The sequence below is a fragment of the Bombus vosnesenskii genome, unplaced genomic scaffold (assembly GCF_011952255.1).
Source record: "Bombus vosnesenskii isolate JDL3184/JDL3185 unplaced genomic scaffold, Bvos_JDL3184-5_v1.1 scf7180000013365, whole genome shotgun sequence".
NCBI classification, from domain to species: Eukaryota; Metazoa; Arthropoda; class Insecta; order Hymenoptera; family Apidae; genus Bombus; species Bombus vosnesenskii.
Window position 1 is genome coordinate 240,093 of NW_022882998.1, and position 19,922 is coordinate 260,014.

General features: G+C 32.8%; 1 long non-coding RNA gene across 1 annotated transcript in view; it reads right to left on the reverse strand.

Annotated features, from left to right (window-relative positions):
- Window positions 1-17,213, reverse strand: part of LOC117237262 — a 48,276-nt gene extending 31,063 nt beyond the window's left edge. Inside the window, exons 1-2 of the long non-coding RNA XR_004493982.1 lie at window positions 17,024-17,213; window positions 13,536-13,690 (exon numbers count right to left, since the gene is read on the reverse strand). This is a non-coding gene — a long non-coding RNA (uncharacterized LOC117237262). The remainder of the gene's footprint in view (window positions 1-13,535; window positions 13,691-17,023) is intronic.
- Window positions 17,214-19,922: the final 2,709 nt, after the last annotated feature.

The following is a 19,922-nucleotide window of genomic DNA, read 5'->3' on the forward strand; positions in this document are numbered from 1 at the left end:
AGAATGGAATATTCTTAGATTCCTGACAGGATTTCCTTTTTCTCTTTTCTTTACGTATTTGTCGATTTGCTGATGAAAGTTACGTAGGTGTAATTTTTGTGCACCGATAATTGACGCAATTAGTAAAGTTAGAGGTTAGATATTATATGAAGCTAGAGTTATTGTAAATAGAATATTAGTTACACCCCGAGGCTTACTATAGGCCGTGTTCCTAACAGTCTCCGTCTTATATGACCGGCGAGATATACACAATGTCAAGCAGCGAGTTCGAAAAAACATCGATTCGCCTTCGGTCCGTTATTTTACCTACACAAACAAGGTGGCATACGTGATCATAGGCGCGAACGTTCGCTAAACCCGAGCGTGGTAGGGGGTCATTTCTAAGAGAAGACAAAGAAAAAACTCGAAGGGCAATGAATGTCATACGAGGAGTCAAATCGAATGCATCGAGAGATTCAGAGAAATAAAATCAAGGTCGCTTAGTCAAACGAATACGTCGAGAAATACTGTAAAGTCGAGTCGAATTATAATAATAAACTAGTTGTATCATCGTAAAATCATTTGTAACGTGTTGATTATAATTTTAAATATTGCTAAAAATAGAAGCTTATATTAACCCTGTTAATTCAGTGTTACAATCATTTGAACTACCTCTGTTATTATCCTAATCGAAACAGGTTCGACAGGAACGACTGGTTCGCGGCATCGACTATCAGAATCAGAATTTCCTCGCGATCGCGTCTCTCCGCGAACGGTCGTAACAATATTAGAACCCTATTACAAATAGAAATATTATATAAATTCTACGCCTTGATAATTTAGTTCATACATATACATAAATGAAATTAAGTAATACATATATAATAGTGTGTGTATAAAGATACATATATTAGTTATGTAACTGAGATATCATATTTCCAGAAGATTATTTCATGCTTCCGTTTCAAATTGGAAAATCAAACACTTCTTTAGAAACAGAGAACGTTTAACATTTCTTTTTTTAGAATTCTGTTAGGAAATGCAATAACTTTACGTTATGATACAGCAAAGTGTCGTGTAGTTTTAGTTTGTTATTCAGCAAATTTCTATGGCTGGCCGGCCTGATTGTTCCGTTCCGTGTTAACAAAGTATCATAAAAGTCACACACCAAAAGATATCTGTATCTAGATCGTCTGTATCGAGCCTATCGGTTCCCGGTACTTCGTAATGTCGAGCTTGTACTGTCGGGATCGCCCTGTTGCCAAGTCGTCGCATCACCGCCGTCTACCAGAGATCAGCTCCTTTACTCTCGCTCAAGCGACATATTACGCTACGCACACACTGCAAGGAGGTAACTGAAGGTTGTTCGCCTTTAGAAATAAGTTACTTGTTGTTACTCGTCTATTGATCGTTATTTTTCGATCATTACTCATTGTCACTCGTAATCCTTCGTCTTTCGTTAGTTAGTCAACATTCATGAAAATGAAATATTGAAAATGTATAATTTTAGTCTTCAATATGGAGTAGTCCCTCGAGTTGTCCTTTATTAGTCCGCACACCGCGTGTAAACGCCAACGAACTCTGGACAACTCACTTCCATCAACCACAGGCAATAAACAAACTCCTACATTATAATTTTTAAATATTGCTGAGGAACAAAAGATAAAAATAAAATACTCTAAAATAACAATTGGTAACCAGTCGGTAGACTGACAGCTTTTTTATAATTAATAATTTTCAAAGTAAATCCTTGAAGCAAAATTGTCACGGTTTTAATTAAGCGAAATGTGAATCACAGAGACTCAAATTATCGAGACCCGGTGGCGTATTTTAATTAGATCCGCGTAATCTTTGCTTTGCCGACTCTTTCATTTGCCCCATGGCGTCAGCTAAGAAAGAGAAATTAGTAGATTAAGTTGTGGCACTACAGACGTGTCTGTCTAATAACGGACACCACCCTCTGGACGTGAAATGACAAACTGCCAGTTCCTTTCGTTAGTCGTGTAGAATATACAGAAAGATGAACTGTAATCCAATATTCAATCTTTTTTTAGATCTTCTTTTTCTTCTTCTTTGAAGACCCATTAAGGTCAGCGTTGTACTAATGCATTTTATTTCATTAAAAAATTTTTCAAATCTTCCAATTTTTATATCTTCATACTTTCAAATTATCAAACTTCCAAATATTTAAATATTCAAACTTTCATTCCTTCAGGTCCACAGATTTCAATAACTTTGAATTTCCATAACCGCATTCCATTTCCAAATTCATTTTTCATCAATAACATTGCTTTTACGCATCTGTTGCATACTATTTTATACTTTGACCTTTAATAGTTAATAGAATCGATTCGAACTTAAAGCACATCCATATGACACGATGTTTAGGTGATTTCCTCGTGCTCCCGAAAAAAACTGACCCGACAAGTATGAGGAACGGTCTAAACAGTATATTTCACGGTTCACCTTTTTTTATGGTGTACGTGATGTACAAGTTTAATCTTTGAATAAACAATGAATGAAATATGGAAGATTTATGAAATGTTCAGTAGAAAACGTTGGTGATTGCTTTGGGGCCAGTTATCTGTCTAGAGTTTGGAATATTGAGATTTTGATAAATGATATTGGAGGATAGTTTTTCAATTATTGAACTGTTTAAATGATGCTTTATATTCTGGGATATCGAACAACAATTAAATTTGGACGTTTTAACGTTTCGATTTCTATGTTGATTCGCTTTATTTCTTTAACGATTAAAGGTTCAATGGAATTGTTAACATTTCTGATAATTCGCGTACAGGTCGTATAATACTAATCTTCCATTTCAGAACGGAATTATTATCTTTCCCTTGATCATAAGTCCTTAAGTTCTACTTTGTGAGGCATAAGGAAAGGATATGCTTCGTTGAATTTTTCGAAAGAAAGATATTTTCCAACTATTAAAATTTTCATCAGAGGAATATTAATACTGTTCATTTTTCGGAAGAACATAAAGGGAATTTCTCTGTAACGTAACATTATGTATTAACAGCACAGTAACACATGCTCTCGGATCCGAAGTGACATTATTATAATATTAAATTGTCGGTTATTTTCGATGAAACGCACAACCGCCGATGATTTTATTTATTAATAAATTCTTTCAAAGGGAAAAATTTGATCCATGAATGTAATGAGTTTGCTTGAATCGCTTTGTCGTGTATTTACAACAATTCGAGAAATTTCAAGTGAATCCCATTGCACAATGCCCGATTAATATTTTACTTTAATCTCATTGTACGTTCTCAGTTTTATTAAAAAATGAAAAATCCTGGAAATTTTAAAGAATTATCTTTTCCCAGCATCTTCATTAAAAAATGCGTTAACTTAAATTCTAAATATTCAAATAAATCATAAATAAGCTGAATAAACGTACGAGGCTCAAACTTAAAGTTGACAATAACGAATCTGTAGTTAATTGATTATCGAGTAGAGATTAAACGTAGATTAAGTGCACGTGTTGGTTTATTGAGTTGTATTGTAGAAAGGTGAAACATTAGGTTTGGATGGTAGTAAATATTTTGTTCTTATACGTGATGTTTGTAGACGCAGATATTCCGAACTATCTCGTTAATCAAGTTCAGTTAACTAATGCTTATATTTTGTTTTGATTCATTTGTCGTTCGATTATGAAATTTTTTTAACATCAAAATGAATGGATACATAAAATTAAGATAATTTACAATTTTATATGCATAAATTTATACTAGATACATAAATCAACGTGGATTGAATTTTCCTGATAGAGATCTGTTTTTAAAAAAAATTGTTGAAGATATTAAGAGTTCAGAAAGATTAGCGATGGTAAGTTAAATCCTGGTTATATATATGTATGATACGAATGACGAGTAATTCAATGTTTGAGAGAGAAAATGGAAATAATTTCAACGTTCCAAATAAAAACATTTCACTTTGCAAAGACTGCATATGCCAGAATATATTCAGCCCCTTCGTAATGACAAGCTCTGAAATTGCATTGAGACATGAATAGCTATCGATTGAACGGTGAGATCAGATTAACCGTCAAAAATAAAGAAGAAACAACCTCTGATTCATTAATCTAGTCAGTCTCGAATATCCACTATCCTTCAGAATTTAAATAATCCTGTTGCATAGAACGTAGCAACACTTGAATAACTAATGCAATCGTAATGCAAGACTTAATTCGCATATTTATAAATAATTTAATTTACAATCAGAATCCTTTTGAAGGTATAATTCGAGTGTTTCTGTCTGGTTTTCTGTCGGCCGATAATTAATTTTCTTATGTGGTGTGCACTCGACTCGAAGCGAAATGGGTCTAATTCCCTAATTGCAGAAATTAGCTTAGGAGCTTTGAACAATTACGAGGCTACGGCATTTGACATCCGGCAAATTATAGAGGAGACCAAACCATTCTCTATTGTCTCGTTTCGGAACTTACATGTATACAGCTTACAGCCACGCGACGAGCAGTCATTAAGATGATGCACGGTTATTCGTCGGGGATCGCTCGTGGCTTCCTTTTGTTTAATGTTGAAAATGCTCTCTCTCGTTGCTAGACGAGATTCAACTATACACTGGCGAAACGTTGAAAATTAATTAAGATCTGGTGAAATGCGATCGTCAGTAAACATTCTCTTACAAGCACACATAATTGTGCTTCAATAAATGTATATTCGATGGAAATTGATATAGGAAGATGATACTACAGAACTGGTAATCGTCGAATTTTTCAAAGCCTTAATGAGACTTTATTATGTTTCCACCAAGTACAGCTTCGCTCGAAAAATAATATAATTTTATGTCAGTGATAGAATTTAGTCGAGTGAATGAATAGTGTTTAGGAATACAGGGATAATGCACGAATGATTATTCTCTGATTTTAAAAAATTGGAAATATGAAAGCAGATAGAGATGGGAAATGGGAAAGAAGAATAAATGTGTATAGAGAATAAATGCTTGGGGAAGGATATTGATTGAAAATTGAGTATTGAGAATAGGATTGCGAGAAGGAGCGAGATTTTGACAGAACTTTTAATCTGATGTACAATCTAATGATTACTTCATTATTAAATATAATTACTACTGCTTAATCTAACATTACACGAATTCAAAACCTGAGTCTGTAATTCTGCGTACATATTGACGCATATTAATCGAGTATTATAAACCATTATTATCTATACTGTATAATATTAAAACTGTTAAAGAATAAAATATAAAATTTGTATCAAAAGGATCGGAATAAAAAGTACGTGAAAAAATATATAATGAAAGAAGAAAGAGAAATTTTTGTCCAGATACATATTTCGCAAAAGCTCCTTTAAATTCCCAAATATATATTGTTGTATGAATATCTATAAAATTTCTGTGAAAGATTACGAACTGGTAGATCTGCTATTGAAACAATTTTTTGTGCTGCACCCGACACACCTTTACTATCCAAAATATACCGTTAAATATATAATATTTGTGTGAAAAATTATAAATAAATCCCGATGCGTTAAAACAACTCTATATTTAGAATTTAAAACAATTCTTTGTGTCATATATGGGCCACGTATCGTTTTTAAAATGCGTCTGAAAATAGTGCATTTATAAAATTACTTTTAGGATTGAAATATCTTTATGGAATCTAACATAATACTTTGTGCACGACATGATACAAAACTATTCTTCGCCAACTTAGCCAATGTTCTTTATTAAAATTCATTTCCCACTCATTTCAAATATTTCACGAGCATTTTTTTCAACAGATCGTACACAGAGAGAGGTTCATCGAGTTATCTATCGTGCCAGTAGATCGTCCATCTTCTCGGCGAGCACCTTATTATGCCCGTCCGAGTAGAGCAGTGTTCTTATGGACGAGGACCGGGTCAGGAAGCATTAGAAGCAAGCCAGCATAGTCACGAACAGTCAATGATCCCGAACAACCGTAGTCGGGATAAGGCTTGCAAATGGAGGAAAAAGTGGGCAGCACGATAACGCTGCTTCCCTTTTCCTCTTCTCTCAGACCATCTCTTCTAGCTTTTTTCTTGTTCTACCTTCCTCTTCCTCCCTCTCTCTCCTTCCTCTCGCTCTCGCTCTCTCTCTCTCTCTCTCTCTCTCTCTCTCTCGCGCGAGCGTTCTTTTCAGTTTCTGAATGCCGGCGTGGTTGTGTCACATTAGGGAACGTTTCCATTTTCATGCAATCCACGTCGTCGACAGTGCCGTTAACGACCGACCGCGCATCAACCTTACATCCACGTATACAATCGTCCTAGCTGCTGGTTAATCTGCGTCTGAGACACGATTCAACTTCTGAAGCATTTTGGATTTCAGGAGAAAAGATGAACGGGGTTTTTAGGAAAACTTGGTCTGATTATATCGCAGAAAGGATCCGTTGTATGCTTCAAGGGATCAAGTGCTTAGAATCCTTGTGGTTCGTGAAGATTCTGTTGCAATAGATTGTGGTTCGTGAAGTGAAGGTTCTGTTGCAATATATTATGGCTCGTGAAATGAGGAATGGATAATTCTTTGTTTGCTTTTGTTGGATTGCTTTTTTTTAATTCATTGGTATTTATGGCTACGTTTAAGAGCAATAAGGATTTGTTTGATTATTTTTAGAAAGAAAGGATTTGTTGTTACGGTTGGTGAAACCGAGGATTCAGGAGGAATTCTGTGACACATAAGATTGAGATTTTATGGTGGTAAATTGTGATTTTCAGAAACAAAAAGGGATTCTTTAAATTGGAATATTTTGTATTTTGTTAGGCACTGATCTACTAAGATTTGTTTGATTATTTTTAGGAAGAAAAGATTTGTTGTTACGGTTGGTGAAACCGAGGATTCAGGAGGAATTCTGTGACACATAAGATTGAGATTTTATGGTGGTAAATTGTGATTTTCAGAAACAAAAAGGGATTCTTTAAATTGGAATATTTTGTATTTTGTTAGGCACTGATCTACTAAGATTTGTTTGATTATTTTTAGGAAGAAAAGATTTGTTGTTACGGTTGGTGAGACCGAGGATTCAGGAGGAATTTTGTGACACATAACATTGAGATTTTATGGTGGTAAATTGTGATTTTCAGAAACAAAAAGGGATTCTTTAAATTGGACTTTTTGGATTTTGTTAGGCATTAATCTACTAAGATATGTTTGATTATTTTTAGGAAGAAAGGATTTGTTGTTATAGTTGGTGAGACCGAAGATTCAGGAAGAATTTTGTGACACATAAGATTGAGATTTTATGGTGGTAAATTGTGATTTTCAGAAACAAAAAGGGACTCTTTAAATTGGAGTTTTTTGTATTTTGTTAGGCACTAATCTACTAAGATTTGTTTGATTATTTTTAGGAAGAAAAGATTTGTTGTTACGGTTGGTGAGACCGAGGATTCAGGAGGAATTTTGTGACACATAAGATTGAGATTTTATGGTGTTAAATTGTGATAAGGGATTCTTTAAATTGGAATTTTTTGTATTTTGTTAGGCACTAATCGTTAAATTTACAAGTATAAAAGTTAGAATTAGATTTAAGCTGGATTTGTGGTATTTGGTTGATTGATTAGGGTTAAAAGAGAATTTTCCTAGGGGGTTTAATATTGATTTTCCTATTCTGCATTTTACGCGATAAATGCCATTGATAAAGTTTATCACATAGAACACAAAATATAAAGTAAAATAAAGTTACTTAATCCAAACTCTTATAGATCACCAATAATCGAAGAGTACTAATTGAGAGTTAACTATCATGAACAATGGAGCAGCTACCGGTAGCGATCGTTCTTCATTAAAAGCAAAAAGAATCCTCTCAGCAAAAGGAAATCATTACTTCGAATTTTTTATTGCTCTAGGAATAGCTCTCGGAAGACAATTCACGGAATGACGATGTACGAAAAATGTTTACGTAATTTGATGGTAGACCATTTTAACAAGCAAATTAATCTTTGATTTAGTTAAATAAAAGAAGAAGTTAAATTAAATCCAAATATTATGATTTGCATTTAATAAGAAATAAAAACTATATAAATTCATGAACTAGCCTAATATTGCAAAATGTGGTATCTTCTTTATAAAACTACAGGAATTTGGAATAAAAAGCGTAGTTCATATAACAAGAAGAGGGTCACAGGTCCTCTTTCGAAAGAGCATAAACATCTGTTGTGTTCGCGATTGCGTACAATCGAACGGGGACAGGCGGCTACTTCTTCTTCGTCTCCTAAAAGCGGAAGGATTTCTGACGAAAAAGAGCTCTTTCGCGGCGGCTTTCAGCTCCTTTCATCCTGAAAACGTGAGTCCCGTTTATAATGTTGAAGAGAGCATCGCATTTAAGTTTACGTGACTTCTCACGATGTGGAAAGAACATATTGTCACTTTTCCTTTTTCACGTTTTTTACCACTGTTCGTCTTCTTTTGAAGCGTCTACGGATTCTTCACGGTACTACATTGTACGTCAACTGAACTGATGTTCTTACGCTTTCTTCTACTTGTGATTTATTTTGGGACAATCCTTATTTTCTTCCCAGTTGATAAATAAGTGTTATTATTATACATTTGTTCAATAATATTGTTCGAAGGAATAGAGAGATGCTTGTAACTGATTGGTTTACACTTTGAACATATAATAAAGTAATTTTCAAAACTGATTATGTTCTTTTAATATTTGTCGTTTCACTTTCAAAACAGAAGATTTTTTTTTAGTAAAACATCCTTCGCTATAACTTTTCAACCATACAGGATAGGAAAAACGTTTCAAATAAACGTTATTAGGTTCTATGACAATTATATAAATAACATACAGAATTGCTATACCGATATATATTTAAAAAAATGGGAGTGAAAGATTTTTGAGTTTCCAGGAACAATCCTCAATTTTATACTATACTCTATTATCTTATCTATTATCTTATGTACGTTTACTTTTTTAAAAGATTGTGCCGATATCTTTATACGATTCAGTCTATATAAAGGTAGTTTATAAGTGGAAAATTTTAAGGTTTTAAAAACTATGATTATAAAAGACATTGTCCATTCTGTACGACACTTCTCTTGAAAAAATGAACGATTTCGTTTTTCATTTGCATAAATCTTCCGATGAACTATTCAGATATTAGAATTCTGATAAAAAAGCAACACTCTACATAAATATGTTTTCCAATATGAAATATGAAATTAGCTTTAGAGGATGAGAATTAAATTTTATATCAGAGTTACAAGCTGGTCATATCTTCATTCTCATTACCTCAATATTCTCTGAACTAAATAAGTATGAGAAAAACTAAATGAGTAATAATAAACCATGATTTCAAACAGTCCATTCTTCTCAGTAATTACATTTTGTACTTTTAACTTTGAACGTTTCAATAAGATTATTCTATTAACTCCTTCAGGGCACGTTTCGATCCTTCAACGACAATAATTAATATCAGTTCCAGTAAATTTTCATCCGAGCACAGATTTCATTTCCCATGGCCTCTTTCAGACTATTCTCGACCAGTAAGCGATTTACTACAGCTGACGAACAGAGATCTCGATCGAAGAAGATTCGTTATACTATGTTTAACGAACAGCTGATCAGTTCTCCTTGATATTTCCGTATTTTACTGCAGGAACCTCGCGAAGAGCAATAAAGCAAAGAAACTTCTGTCGAGGTACGCTTCGAGAGTTTACGATTTCCTCCACCATCCGTTATTTGTGAAAACTTCGAGAAAATTTGTGTAATAAGAGCTTAAAACTCGTCTTTATCGCGACAGTTTAACAACTGCTTCAAACTGCCTCTACTAAAAACCAAACCACTGACACCGCGTGTACTTTCATAAAACTCGCAAGAAGGAGAGTTTTAAATTTATATCATAGCAACCAGCAGTGACTGAGAATCGAATAGATGTTTACGTTAGAGCGCTTGAAGTGAACGAAGAATTATTTGAAAAATATATGTAGACATTTGGTTGCACGTAGCAAGAACATGTACATTGCGTTTCATTGCCTAAAAATTTTTAATTTTTATATGTTGTGTGTTAGATACATTTATTATATTGTAATATCGGAAAATAAAGATATACATTTTTTCCCGATTGCTTATAATTTATTAATATTAAATTGAATATACAAATATAAATTGGACAGAAACGATGTTTGTTTAACGGAAACTAAATGCAATACTCCTATCTATATCAAATAACTTTACAGTTATTTGGCCACTCTCGTCGCAACGAATCTCTCTCTCTCTCTCTCTCTCTCTCGACCAATTCTCTCGACTCTACTCTTCGGTGTCTCGATTAAGTCTAACGACTCTACTCGTCGACGATTCGATTAGCTCTGACTCTCGCAACACACACACTTTTCGGCTCGTACACTCTGACCTTTCGGTCGTCCCATCTTGAAACATGAAACCATCCTTCTGATCTAACGTTGTCTATTGTTTTTCTCATACCTATGTAAGAACTAGGTGACTTTAGTCACATAGGCGCTCTTGAATGTAAACGAACCACAGAAGGACGACGTACACGGTTTTTTTTTTAATTTCAACCGACCTCTAGTTTAAATTACTTTATGATATTACAATATATGTCGGGTTAAGGTTGGAATTTTGGACGTTTGACGAACCTTCACTCAATTATTGGTACAAATGTGATTAGATACGGAGAAGAGTATATAAGTGCAGTTCCACTTGAACTGGCGAAGTTAATTGACTTCTACTTGTACTGTGGGCAAGTAAGATGAGTTCTACTTGTGGGCGAGTAACTTGAGTTACACTTGAATTGTGGACCAGTGAGTTCAGTTCGACTTGGATTTTGGAAGAAAGCACATTTGCTACCCCGTTGACCGTGGATTCGTTATTGAGCCTAAGATCATTGCCATTAGCATCTCGAGTATCTAATTGCCACGGTTACTTGTCAAATTCTGTAATAATCCTATTTGTACTAGTAAATATCTTCTCTGTTGCATAACAACAATGTCTAATCCAAATGAATATTCGTTACACGCCCCTAACCCTAATGAGAACTCGACATATATTTATTATATATATTTATCTAAAATAGTATTGAGTAACAATGTACTCTTTTTTTCTGGAAGAGATATATTCACTGGAAAAAGCAAAATTATAAATAATTAGCCTATTCTTGTTTTATAATTATAGAATCAGCGTAAGGCCAGCTTCACTCAGAGATACACGTATCGGACAAAATAATAAGTGTTATAAGAATTTTAATTATTCTCATACCTGAGAGATTGAAAATTCTATGGTGGTTTAATTGTTATGATCAGATTGCGGATTTTTATGTATTTTTATGTTTCTATGAACATAATTGAAGAAATAATACCTGGGTAGAAAATTATTTCCTTTGTTAAATATTAATACAAATATTTTATATTTGAATATTTTAAATATTCCATTTTGAATATTTTATATATTTTCGCATATTATACGCATTGTGTGCATTTCTGCACCTTCAAATTTCCCATACATGTATAAAAATCTGCAGTCTAGTTATGACATGTATTGTAAGATTTATGTAAGTATTGTATGACTGAGAAGCGAGAAACTATAAAAATTTAAAGTTAGACACTCATAGTTAGATAATTTTCAATGTTCTATCTTACAATTTGAAGTAAAAAGTTTGTCTGCAACTTAACATTATAGTTAGAAAAATCTACCAAATGTCCAGCTGGATAAATTCTAAAGTACAAATTAAATAATAATAAAAAATAAACAACATTATTACGATACCAATCTTCACCACTTTATCACAATTTCTAAACAAAACAAAAATAAGAAAGGTAGCAGAAAAGAATGATAAATTGTCAAGGAATTAAAAGATTGTTCCTGAGATTAGACAATTTCTTTGTAAATTTACGAGCTTCTAGCGATATTATCTAGACAAATTTTGGTCGAATTTCACGTTTCAAGTGTGAATACAGAACGATCGACCTTTTATCTTGTCTCAAGATCGGAGGCACACGCGCGATTAGACATCCTGAAGTAGGTTCAATCGACCGCGATCCACGACAACTCGCCTGAACGACTCGACTTCTCAAAAGGATAATGTTGCCAGAACGTTCTCGCACTCCTCCTATCCCGGATTTTTACGTTGGTTTCACGAGTTTTCGGTACATCTGGTAAGCGCATTATCGGATAAAGAAAGGTCTTTTATCTGAGTACCTAGTTCTTTCCGGAATATGTCGCTACGTGGTTGAAATTGTGGACGATGGCTCGTTTATTTCATCTAATTTTGCGAGAAAAGAACTTTTTTCTTGGTTATGCAGTGCTTTTTTGATATTTACGACCAATATGTTAATAAAAAAAATTTGATAACACATTGGCTAGTGAATGTAATAAATTTAATAATACATATATGATGTATTAATATAATAATATTTTAAAACAAAAGATACTTATATAAAAATTAAAGATTTCTATATTGATGATTGGAAAATAGTTACTTTGCCCAATAATTCAAAACATTATCAAATAATCTTGCAACTTAAAGTTTCATAAGTAGCTTTCGATTTTGTATGATTCAAATTTAGAGCATACTAAGTTCCTATTCTTAAAGATATTATATTCCATGCCATACATCAGTGAAACAAAATTGAAGATTGAATAACATCATTTCGTTTAATAGTTAAAAATACTTCTATGTTACTTCGTGTATCAAAATATTTTAGATTGCTGATAAACGTTGCATAAGATATAACTCCTCTTAGAAGAGTCATTACGTTATCATTATATTTCAACGAAATAAAATTGAAGATTGAACACCATTTTGTCTGCTACTTAAAAATACAGTTAAATAATTTTGTGTTTAAAAATTTTTAAGTTTAAAGTTCATTTTTAATGACTGAAAACTATCGCTTAGAATATAATTCCTGTTTCAGAAAATATTACATTCAATATTATACTTCAATGAAAAAGAAGAAATACCAATTTAAAAGTACCACTCAGTTATTTTCCCTAAGGTATAAAAAGGTCCTATTCTTAAAGATATTATATTCAATGCCATACATCAGTGAAACAAAATTGAAGATTGAATAACATCATTTCGTTTAATAGTTAAAAATACTTCTATGTTACTTCGTGTATCAAAATATTTTAAATTGCTGATAAACGTTGCATAAGATATAACTCCTCTTAGAAGAGTCATTACGTTATCATTATATTTCAACGAAATAAAATTGAAGATTGAACACCATTTTGTCTGCTACTTAAAAATACAGTTAAATAATTTTGTGTTTAAAAATTTTAAAGTTTAAAGTTCATTTTTAATGACTGAAAACTATCGCTTAGAATATAATTCCTGTTTCAGAAAATATTACATTCAATATTATACTTCAATGAAAAAGAAGAAATACCAGTTTAAAAGTACCACTCAGCTATTTTCCCTAAGGTATAAAAAAGTCACCTAATCCTTCCCAATATTTTCGAGGATCACAGGAAGCTCAAAGAAGAATAATAATTATAGTATTTTAAAGTTCTTCAGTTTATAATTAATTATTTTCCAAATTATATTAAGTGATTATTTTCCAAAAAGAGTAAGAGCTAAAGGACTCACCGTTAAGCACATGTACTGCAACGGTTGTCTTGGCCTTCCCGGGTACAACGCAGCTGTAATTTCCGGCATGCCTTGGACTGGCCCTCTCCACGATCAGCGTGCTAACTATCACAAGGACCTCCTTCCCAGCTAAGATTTCCGTCGTCCTGTTTTCACTGAAAACCAGATATTCGAACGTAACTCACTTCCAGTTTAGGTGGTGCTCTAAACGCTATGCATATATCCTTATTACAGTCAAAGGAAAAGAGTCCAAATGGAACAATAGTGATTGATGAAAGTGATAAAAGACGACTTGTTTTATAAAAAGATGGGTCTTAAATGGATATTGAAGTGTTTTTATATCTGTGCTTTCAAACAGTCCTATGAATAATTTAATTAATCATAAATAGTAAGGAAATATTTAAGTAATATGGTAAATGATTTTGATAGAAGAATTTTTTCGCGATTTAAGTTTCACAAGTTAGTAAATTTTGAACTTCTCATTTAAATATTATAACGGGGAATATTATATTTAATTTTCATATTTACAAGTATAAAGTAAACTTTCATCATAATCTCCTGATAAAATCGACCAGTTGAAATGCAAAAAATGGATATAAATATCAAAAACAGTGACGATATATGACGAAAATAAAAAACGTATTTCTACTAATTTTGCAATTTATATCTCTTGAATGCTGTGGGTTTTCCGCGTTTATTGCTTTTGTAGGTTTACAGTATAGAATAAACGCTAAAAATATGTATCGCACTGGTTGACTTTATTTATTTGTATATTTATTTGTGTCTTTCCGATTTTTTCAAAAGCTAAAATAAATTATTCTAGCATTTATAATTTTATTCACTGTATTTCACGTTCTTTTGCGTTCTTTTCCGTTCATATAAATTATCACTTCGATTTTTCAATTACATATAAGTCTTATTTCATTTTTAAATAATCTTCTATAAATTTTTAAATATTAAAATACTTGTATGAATCGATTACATAGGCACACATTATTTATACATATATATATTCTATAGGATTATTTATTCAGAAATATTAGAAATTAGGATTTCCAATGATTTCTCTCCTATATGATAAATTTATTGATAAATGAATCTATTTGTAATAGGTTAAACAGAAAACGATGGTTATTTGACACAAACTAAATATAGTAATGTTATATAACTAAGACAACTAAATTAATAATTTACAACTCACAACTAATAGTTTACAACTCATAGCAACCCGACAACTTTTTCTCGGCTCAACTCTCTGAACTCAACTCTTGACTCGTAACTAGCTCCTCACAATTCCACTCTCAATTAACGACTCCTCACAACACGACTCTCAGTTTTAACGATTCCCGATTAATTCGTCTTTCTCCCTTAAGCTTTCTTTTGTCTCTTCTCATACCCCCACCATATACGTATTGCGTAACCGCCCGCGATCACGATCACGATCACGTACGTCTTCTTTCGCGTAACTATTCGACTGAAGGACCAACGACACATTGATGGGCCGCTTAGTCCATTGAAGTTTCCCGATTCTTTCGGCCTGTCCGGCACTTAGGCTTTCTCAGAACATTGTTTATAGTTCACCCGATATTTCTTAGGAAATCTGTCCACGATACTACAATTATATAGAGGATTATTTATATGTCGGGTTAACATTAGAATTTAAGGCGCGTAACGATTCTTCGTTTGAATTAGCCATCGTTTTACGAAACAGAGATTATATTTACGCGAATATACAAGATTTTACAAAATATTATGAATAATGAGTTTAATGAATGATAAGATTAACAAACGATAAGTTTAACTAATGATTAGATTAAAGAATAATAAGTTTAACGAACAATAAGAGGAACGAATAATATGTTTTACGAATAATAAATTTAACGAATAATGAGATTAACGATTAATAGGTTTTACGAATAATGAATTTAATTACCGCTATTAACAATGTTCTTGGGTTCAAACGAATCCACGGTCAACGGGATAACTCTTTACTATGCGTAGAATAATTTTAAACACAAGAAAATACGATTGCTGAGACACTCGGTAAATTGCTCGATGTATCACTTTCCAAGGCGATCACACGACTGAATATCTGATGAAAATCTTTTTCGCTGTACGACTGCATTTGTTTGTTATATGCTCGCTGGAGGCATCGAGAAGGTTCCAATCGCCGTTGCTAGGCAGTTTCTGCCAAGAGTTTGTTGTATACTCTTTGGAAGCATCGAGAAAGGTCCAAACGCCGTTGCTAGGCAGTTTCTGTCTGGAGTTTGATTCCTAATACAACGTGTGTCCCATTATATCGACATCTCCAAAGTACAATTCTATGTGATTTCTAGGGAGAACTATACAACCGATCCACACCTTCGTCAGGCAAAACGTTTATCCCGTGACCGTGGCTACGTTCGGCGACTAGTTGTCGCCTCGAACCCACTTTCGCTATCACAAATATCGAACAATTACAAATGACAACAATTGCTTAATTACAGCTATGATAAAATCTAGGCTAAAGCACTAGAAGACTTTCCCAAAATTGCAAAGGGAAGGCTCCGGTTTTCCTTTAATCTCCGACATATATAATATGACAGTATGTAATATAATAATCTATATATAATATTATGACGTAATAATAAATGCTATTATATAGCAGTACGTGTTAAATGATAAACAGAAAAATTATGAATAAATATTTGCAGGTATATAAAAATTGAAAATGAATATAAATTAATTAGATGTTTAATTGTGACACATAACATCTAACTTTCTCTTCTTTCTTATTGCATAATAATAAACTGTTTATATATATATAATATGATAGTATGTAATATAATAATATACATAATATTATGATGTAATAATACATGCTATTATATATCAGTACGAGTTAAAGGATAAACAGAAAAATTATGAATAAATATTTGCAGGTATATAAAAATTGAAAATAATATAAATTAATTAGATGTTTAATTGTGACACATAACATTTAACTTTCTCTTCTTTCTTATTGCATAATAATAAACTGTTTATATATATAATATGATAAGTATGTAATATAATAATATACATAATATTATGATGTAATAATACATGCTATTATATATCAGTACGAGTTAAATGATAAACAGAAAAATTATGAATAAATATTTACAGGTATATAAAAATTGAAAATGAATATAAATTAATTAGATGTTGAATTGTGACACATAACATCTAACTTTCTCTTCTTTCTTATTGCATAATTATAAACTGTTTATGTATATAATATGATAGTATGTAATATAATAATATATATAATATTATGACGTAATAATACATGCTATTATATATCAGTACGAGTTAAATAATAAACAGAAAAATTATGAATAAATATTTGCAGGTATATAAAAATTGAAAATAATATAAATTAATTAGATGTTTAATTGTGACACATAACATGTAACTTTCTGTTCTTTCTTATTGCATAATTACAAACTAAAGATAGTAGCATTTACCTAACGTCCTCGGTAAGTGTTTCATCTCCCCTGGTCCAAATGACAGACTCCTTCAGAGACTCGATAACATCTCTGGCCTCGCATCTGAGTTTGAGAACGCTTCCCGCCTTCAGGTGCCTCTCCTTGGACACCACTCGGCCGGAATCGTCGGTTATTGTCAATTCCGGTGCTGCAACCGAGAAATACACCCACTAGAATATTCCTCATTCCCTATATCCCTCAATAATAGTTACCGCAACATATACAATCTTGCACAGGAAAGAAAATTTCATTTTCTCTGGAGATATTAAAGGCAAACAGCTTACGGCACCGAGTGCTCGAGGCTACGTCAATTATTGCCAGCAGTGATAAAACCACGTTTTTTCCATTTCCAACCGCGGGATTAAACTTTCAAAGAGGCTCGGGCTAAGAGTACGATTACGCGGGTTAGCGTTGAGTTACATCCACCAGCGAAATGTATTCATAATTAACAGTCGTAAAATGGGGACTGGTTCGTGACCTGGACCGACTAATTTACATCGTATAATTAAAGCAACCCGCGAAATCCAGCACAGAGAGCTGGTCCCATTAACGAGATGTCTGACGATGGCTAAGGAAATCAGTTATTAAAACCAACGACACTCGATCGATGACTTTCCTTTTTGTGAAAGAGGATTCTTTCCATATCCTGTCAGAGGCAGGAGGTCTGACTTTGCGAGACGTCCGTAACCGGAAGTTGAGGAATTATCAGGGGTCGACACACTACCTTCTCTTCGAGAAACCAACACCCCTGGGTGACAAATGCGATACAGATAGCTCGTATCGAAACGTGACTGTCCATACGAATTAGAGGCGAGAAAAGGACAAGGATTGCAACTTTGATGTATCGCTCTCCGACGAGAATCGACGACGAGATGCGTTCGTGACCGGCAGAGCAAATGCCTCGAAACAGTTATCACGCTTAGTACTGTGCTACTGCTGGGTTCTTCCATTTAGATTATGTTTGGCAAGTGAGTCCATAAGTTGTTATGAAATATTTTCGATTGAACGTAATTGGTGATATATATAAGTAAATGTAAAATATAATATAAACTTAATTATAGTAAACGGGAAAATTATGATATTATGATATTCTCAATATACGCTTCGGCTCAGAAGCCTTACAAGGGAACCTACCAAAGTGTCAATCGCCGATCTTCATGAAATTCATAGTTGCCATAAAAATATTCGACACGTACCTTTTTATATCGACAATCGTCCATGTTAAAGAAGTGAAAACCATCCTCAAACATCCCGGAAAATTACTACACACAGAATGATTGTGTAAATTGATGAAATTAGTGATTTTGAACGATGAATTAAATGATGTAAATTATTTCGGAAAAAATCTATTTGTTTAAATAATATATTAAGAATAGCAAATGTGTTACTTTCAGTATTTTAAAAATCGCTACAGAAAAGTGATACAAAGCAATTAATGTCAATCATTCAATATAATTTTTCCAATAAAGGCTTTCCGCGAGAAAGTGATTAAAACAAATATATTTTATACAACGAACATTTTATCGATAGGACAACTATTGTATATTATTACAATCGAAACAGTTTGTTATCTCGTATCGCCAATATGTAAAACAAAAGTTTCACGGGTTTTTCACATTCTTCTGACCTATTGTCTACGTAATCACATTTTTTATCAATGTTTATCAATATTTAACAATGTTATGTTGATTATGTATCAATGATGAAAAATATTATTCCGATGCTATAAATTGATATCGGGATTTGAAATGAAAGCTTTAATGATTGTCTAAATCTGTTATACTCCTTTGGTATTTTTGAAAATTTGAATAATTCTACTCATCACGAATTCTCCGTTGCGTGCGCTTCATAAATCGAATAAGAAGGCTGCACTGAACTGAAGACAACTCTGACGTTTTAAGAAGAAACATATTTCTAACCTATGTCCTTGAAAATTCTGTACTCAATTTTTTTGACACAGGAACACACAGATTCTGAAACGAGGATATACGCAAAGACTTGAAAATACCAATGGTCAAAGAAGAAATCGGCAGGTAAGCAGAAAAATACAAGGAAAGAACGGCAACACATCCAAACCAGCTGACTGCCGAAGCGAGCAAAACTCTCATAGAAAGAAGACTAAAAAGAAAACACCCAACTGACCTCATTAAACAAATAAAATAGTCAAACTCCCACATGTTATACACTCAACATCCACACCACCCATATGATAATCAAACAGCCAAAAAATTCTACCAAATGTCCAAATCGGACAAATTGTGAATGTAAACAACTAAATAAAAAAAAACTCAACATCCACAGCAATTTATTTATTTAGCAATTAAGCTAGAAAAATTTACCAAATGTCTAGCTGGACAAATTGTAAAGTACAAATTAAATAATAAAAAAAGAAAAAAAAAGATGTACCAATGATGACATTGGCTTTGAATATTGTTTGATGGGGCTTTGAATATTGTTTACTGTATACGCTATCCCAACCATCCACTCGCTTTTTTCAGTATTATATATTATATTGCAGATACAGGAGAAAACAATTTGCCATCTGCTGATATTATAGGTTGAATTGTATAATTGTGCGTAATTGCCGATGCAGACTTCTTCGAGATATACCACTAATGTGAAAATTGTATTAAATAGTTAATATCAATTGTTTCTTTAGCGTTTGTTTAAAAACAAGAATCAGTGCCTGACAATAAAATCAGCTCTTCTCAAAGCTGTCACGTATTTACAAATAAGAAACAACTCAAGTACTCTTTTGTGCACATCGAGCGAGAAAGTTTGAAATATAATAAATTCTTTGCAACGCAAAAATCAAGATCCTACTTTATTTGTATTTTGTGCATGTAGGCGTAGTATCTATAAACAAACACGTAAAAAA